Source organism: Rattus rattus, chromosome 1, assembly GCF_011064425.1.
Source record: "Rattus rattus isolate New Zealand chromosome 1, Rrattus_CSIRO_v1, whole genome shotgun sequence".
Classification (NCBI taxonomy): domain Eukaryota; kingdom Metazoa; phylum Chordata; class Mammalia; order Rodentia; family Muridae; genus Rattus; species Rattus rattus.
Window position 1 is genome coordinate 66,712,527 of NC_046154.1, and position 6,216 is coordinate 66,718,742.

Below are 6,216 nucleotides of genomic sequence, written 5' to 3' on the forward strand. Positions count from 1 at the left end.
GCAGCAGTGGCAATAGACACACTTGCTTAGGAAGAATCAAAGGCAGGTAAGTGACACTGCACTTTCCTTGAACCTCTTCATATCTTGGACACCCATTAGAAGGTGCCACTCACTTTGAGGAAGAGGCTCCACTCCTCAGTTAATCTCTTCTGGAAACACTCTCAGATACACCCAAGTGCCCCCATGGTTCTAAATCTACAAGATGACAGTCAAGACCATCACAATCACAGATAGCAAAGCCAAAGGGTCAAAATAATGAGAACATAAGAGCTAAAAGTAAATAAAGGCCCCACATTTAATAACAGCTATGTATTTTTTTTATAAGGAAAACCACAGCAACTATTAAAAAGTACTCTTTCTATTGGCATATCCTGCATCTCTACAATATTTTAGGACAGCCGTTTAACAGGATAAATCAAGCACCTTCAAAATATTTGCACTTTACTCCACTTTTGAGAACCACGGCTCCTGAAACGAGAGATAAAGGCAAAAATTAACATGTGACAAATTTAAATGAAATTGCTTCTATTAAAAATTATAAACACTGTCAATGTACAAAAGAAGAATAGTCAAATGAATTATAGAGCATCCACAGGTTGAATTATTCAACAGCTATTAAAAGTAATGTTTCTGAGAAGTTGCAATAACATGGAGAAATATTCATGATTTAACACTTTGAAGAAAGCAGGACAAAAGACAAAAGTGCTGAGGAGTCCCTGACATTGAAGGCGCTTGCCTCTGCAGAAGCTCCATTTTTAGGAAACCACCCTGAATAGCTAGCTGTGCCTAATGTTGCTTGAACTTGTGGTGAGACACTGTTATGTATAAATATAGCTATATACCTTATATAAAAATAAATTACGAAGTGAGGGGAGGGGCATCTCCTAAATTAGTGTTGTCAATGTTGCCTGCGATTCCACTCAGTAATTTTGTTCTCCCCCATCCTGAGCCTCAGACAAAAAAAATGAGTGGAGTGAGAGACGAGTTGCCAAAAAGAATACTTTTTTCCCTATGGGTGATAAATTATTTTGAAGGTGGTTTGCAAAAAGAAGCCCAAGCATGTTTTGAATTGTGGAGTATTGCTGTATCATTTGTGAGGTTGGACCTATTCTGAAGATAATATTTTTTTTTTAGTTCTGTAAGTTGAGGATTAGGGGGAGAAAATATTTCTAGGTCCACAATGCTATTATTTGAGCTTTAATTAAGTATTTATAGTTCACTTTTTCCCAAGAAGCAATTTAAGGTGATGTGGAATTATGAACAAGAACGTTTTTAACAGAATTGAACGTGTGTTTGCATGTATAATGCTCTGGGTGCAATCTTCAGCACTACTCTTTCTTAGCCTCCCAAAATCCAAATGCTCATCTTGGATCAACTTATGGTAAACTGGGTGAGGATGCCCAAGTCTCACTTCCACTGGGAAACTAGCATCTCAGGCTATCATTTCCCATGAAGGGTCTCTGGCGCTGGGTAGCTATTTCCCTAGGTTATTGCAGGCATCAGGCACCTCAGATTCGACTGATTTGTAACAAAGACTCTCCCCCTCAATAAAGTACTCTTATGTTCCTTCCATAATTACAGGAAAACGACGAGTACTGTTGACCCTCCCCTGGAGCACTCTGGGTCCGCCTTACCCAAGTGCCTCTGCACAGGATGGTTACACACCTGTGGCACAGAAAGCTGTGAATCTTGGTCAGATACAACTGCTCCCTCCAGTCAAAACTGGTCTCTCTAGTGTCACCCCTCAAGCTAAAAAAGAAAAAAAGATCAGTGAGTCTACAGGTCACTGGATAGGAACGATAACAAAACTATATGGACAGGAAAATGAGATGGACCCAGAGTTGATCTAAATCAAGTGCACGGCATGAAGCTATGCACACCTGTAGCCTGAAAGTTTGGTTACTCTAGTTCCAGTGTACCACTTACCCCCCTTTACTATCTAAAGTAAGACTCCAAGGACCAGTCGAGAAACCTTAAGGAAGCCATTCTCCCCACATTCCTTTTCCTGTTTCTAGAACTTTCCAGAAGGCTTCCATTGAGGGGGTCACCAACTGCCATCTCATAACTAGCTTCATCCTGACCCCTGCCACTTTACACATTCTTCACTCCAAGCACTGGTGAGGTTACACACTTGAAATCAGCTTCTAAAATATTCCCATATAAGACTTTACTGAAAGTAAGGGAACTACCATAAGAATGTTCCACCAATATAAATTATTTTTTCTATACAAGTTGGGTATTAGAATGGTCTGTCCATTTTAGGTCAAATCCAATGGTGTCCCCTTTACCAGTCACTGTGTTTCCAGGATCTGTCATTTTATTCTGACCTCCCTTCTGAGCACAAGGATCCAGCAGTCCCTGGGGCCCAATACAGAGGGAAGAACACTGCCTTTCCCTCATCCCCAGCCTCAGGCCCTTCTAGACTGTAGCATGGTAAGCGGTACTGACCCGAGTCTCAAAAGAAAAGGCAGAATTTTTGATTAATATTCCAAGCAATGGAGCATTCATGCTGTCCAAACTTGTCCATTCTGAAATGTTTTCACTTTATCTTTTCAAAAGATAAATAAAAACAATTCTTTCAGTATAACGAGTAATTTTCCTTGAAAATGAAAAACAAACAAACAGCTTATGTCCTAGAGGGCCTCTGATCAACATTTGAAAAGCACTGATTTGATGTTTTGGGGTTTTTTTTGTTTGTTTGTTTGGTGGGTCACAAATGAAGACCTCAGTATTTAGCAGCTGAGGAAAGCACAATTGATTTTGTGTTTCAAAGTCTATATGTTAAAATGCATAATATTTAATATAATAGTTAACATGTTCAAATGTGTAAATCTATATGTTAAAAATAAAACTGCCTAATGAGTAGGAAGAGAAGCAGAGAGAGGAGGAGAAAAGAGGGAAACTGTTATAGGAGCTGCCTAGTTATCACAGCGGCAAGTTTCATTAGGCCAGATCTTAGTGGTCCTCACTAAATTGCAAGCATCTGGGTTAAGAGCATAGCTTACCTTAGCCCAGAGGTGGGTTTTAAAGAATTCAGCTAGAGATCCTTGACACAACCCCTTACAGATGGCTTCATTCTGTGAACACACAGACACACACATGCATGCACGCACACACGTGCGCACACATACACACATACACACACACATGAGCATGCACACGCATACAAACACACACACCTGCAACCAGTTCTCTCATCTCAAGTTTATTCCCTATCTCACAAATGTCTCTCTTAAAAAAATACAGTTAATGTCAACAGAAATTGAGTTATTACTTCGCTGTAAATGAATGTGGCTCGCATGGATATTATTTCATATGTTTATGTTCTTAGCATAATAATGGTGTCTCCTGATGTCCTACTGAGCCTACCTTGACACTTATGGTGATAAAAACCTCTCCACATAGGTGAGATCTAATAAAAATTGAAAAATATGAGAGAAAAGAAAGTACAGTGACAATGATATGTCATTAGATTTAACTTTGGTAACCAAATTTGTTGATGCAAATCAATAATAAAGATCATACATGCTGAAATTATATTAAATAGTAAGGGTTTGTTTTATTTTTTTAAACTGGGATTCTATGAAATCTCGATGAGCATTGTGCCTTGTTTTAAAGCACCAGAGAGGCTGCCTGTCGTATTATCAAGTACAATTGGAAAAGCCTTGGGTAATGCTCATGTTTGAACAGTGGGATTAGTGCTGGGACTTGAGTCAGAAAAAAATCCGAGCCAACATCGCATTCCCATGATGAACATGCTCCTCAATCCCTCTCCTATTTTGAAGCCCGTTTGTGGAAGAAGGAAGGACGGTATCCATCCTCCCTTTAAGAAACCATGGCATTAAGTCTCTGCGGCCATAACTGACATTGAACAGCTGGGTATAGGCCGATGCTACAAAGAAGAACCCCTTTTGTCCTGAGCCCTGATTGAAAACTTCAAAGGCCCTCACTGTGTTCAAAATGGTGACAAGGTTCTTTGCCAAGAAAACTTCCCCAGGCGTATCATCTTGCTATTCCATGCACAGATGGAGTCCCTGCAGGACTTGATAACACATCTGGGCTGTCCCTTTGATGAACAAAGAGGCTCTGTATGCCATCACGACTCATTACAGTCCTCATCCGTATGCGTCTCAGCCAGAGAAACTTCAGGAAAGAAGTTCGTCACCATCCACTTACGCGTAAGTTCTCAGTTTCATCAGAGCGAGAGCTTTATTCTCCTCGTTTTCAAATGATTTTGTGGAGAAATGAGAGCAAAATATAAATGATTTTGCTAGGCAGAGAATCACTGGTTTTCTTAAGGACGAGTTCCGAAGGCATTAACTGAATGGAGTATCAGGAGAAAGTTTAAGATTTTTAGGGGGAAGCGGAGGTCTTTTTCTGTGTAACCTGGTAAGAAGGCTGCGGTAGTTTGAATATGCTTGGTCTGAGTGGCACTATTTGGACGTGTGGGCTTGTTGGAGGAAGTGTGTCACTGTGGGCATGGGCAATGAGACCAGTCATCTTCCTAACCACGTGGGAGCCAGTCTTCCCCTAGCGGCCTTCATTTGAAGGTATGGAATTCTCAGCTCCTCCTGCACCATGCTCGCCTGAGTGCTGCCATGCTCCTACCTTGATGATAACGGGCAACCTCTGGACCTGTAAGCCTTCCTTCTCCAATTAAATGTTATCTTTATAAGAGTTGCCTTGGTCGGTAGTGTCTGTTCACAACAGTAAAACCCTAACTAACTCAGAAGTGCTCCTTTGGGATTCATATTTCTCTATGAGGACCTTCCACTCAAGACATTATAATCACCATCATGGATAGGAGTTAAATACAAACAGAAAAACTATGTTGGCTAAGGTAAATGCTTTGTTATCCTAGAAGATAAAGTTGGACATGGAAATGTTAACCGAGTTAATAAAATCAACCCCATGAAGCTAGAAGCAGTTTTGTAAATCAGATAGGACAACATCTTAGCAAGCTAACTACAGACAGAAGCCTGAGGACAGTCAAACATGGAGGAGAAACATATTTCACACTGTTTGCTTAAAATACAAATGCAGATTTAGGATGCAGCCCCATATTGGTTCCTTGCACAGCACCAGTCATGCTGGCAGACAGTGACTTTAGGCATCAGGAGTAAGAAATGAAGCAGTGGAAAAGAAATTCAACATGATGAATCTTGAGATCTTGCGGGAATCGAAGTGTCTGGAAATAAGTCTGTCCTTGTCTGGCAGTGGAAGCAACAGATACCTAATATACTTTTAAATTTCTCAGTCATCGAGATGAATATTTGAAAAGGTATGTGGGTCAAAGTCATACATATTGCCACATCCAAGATCATCTCAAACTTTCCAATGACCTTCTCCACCCCAAACTAAACCTTCAGAATTAAATTATACTTTTAATATTATATGAGTGTTTGGGCCTCTTCATCTAAGTGTTCAATGTATTTAGGTGAAAACTAAGCAAAAGACATAATTCTTAGAATATTTTTCAGTGCTCATACACAGATATGGTATAATGTTTAGACTATTCCCTCATATTCTTCTGCCCTCCCTCTTCTTGTGCAGACATCATTTTTATATTTAACAAAGGAGAGAACTCTTTAGTGCGATAAGTTGTATGAATCGGAAAATGCTTTATATGTAAATTTACAATTTTTTTGCGATGATTTAGAATCTAGAGTTTTTAGAAAAATATCTAAAAGAATCCAAGACTCGAAAACTTTTAAGAATTGCTAATCTGGAAGCACAAGTGTACTTACTAGTTGTTCTTAAAGCAATCAGTGACTGCTGCTTAGCTGAACAGAGGCTTTAATAGACGTAAGGAAGTGTGGGTTGTGGTTCAGGGAAAATCCATGGAGCGCTCTGTAGTTTGAGGGCTGCATCGTGTGCTCTACCCCATCATTAGTAGGGGCAGAATCCAAAGTCTTATAATACAACTTCATATTGCCCAGGAGTTCAAACCTCACAGCAGTCGATCCTTCCTAGAAAAATCAATATTATCAATACAATCAGTAAAGATACAGAAGAATGATACAGCATCATCAGGCAAATGGCTCTAGCTGGCTTATAGACATTATATTCACAGACTGCAGAAGGAAGGAGCTTTGCGAGCTCCTGTGGAAAACTGTGATGGTGGATCTCAGCTCTTTACTGACTAAGAGTCTGCTGGCATATTAGTAAGGTATGTATGAGCATTTCTATAAGAATGGTTCTAGCAGTGCCTGAGTG

The 6,216-nt window shown here is 39.9% G+C and overlaps 1 long non-coding RNA gene across 1 annotated transcript; it reads right to left on the reverse strand.

The window, feature by feature from the left end:
- Window positions 1-273: 273 nt before the first annotated feature.
- LOC116888099 lies at window positions 274-5,812 on the reverse strand. Its single transcript, XR_004386291.1, has 3 exons — window positions 5,748-5,812; window positions 3,006-3,077; window positions 274-468 (listed from the first exon to the last, which is right to left on the reverse strand). It is a non-coding gene; the product is annotated as an uncharacterized LOC116888099 (long non-coding RNA).
- Between the last annotated feature and the right edge of the window lie 404 nt (window positions 5,813-6,216).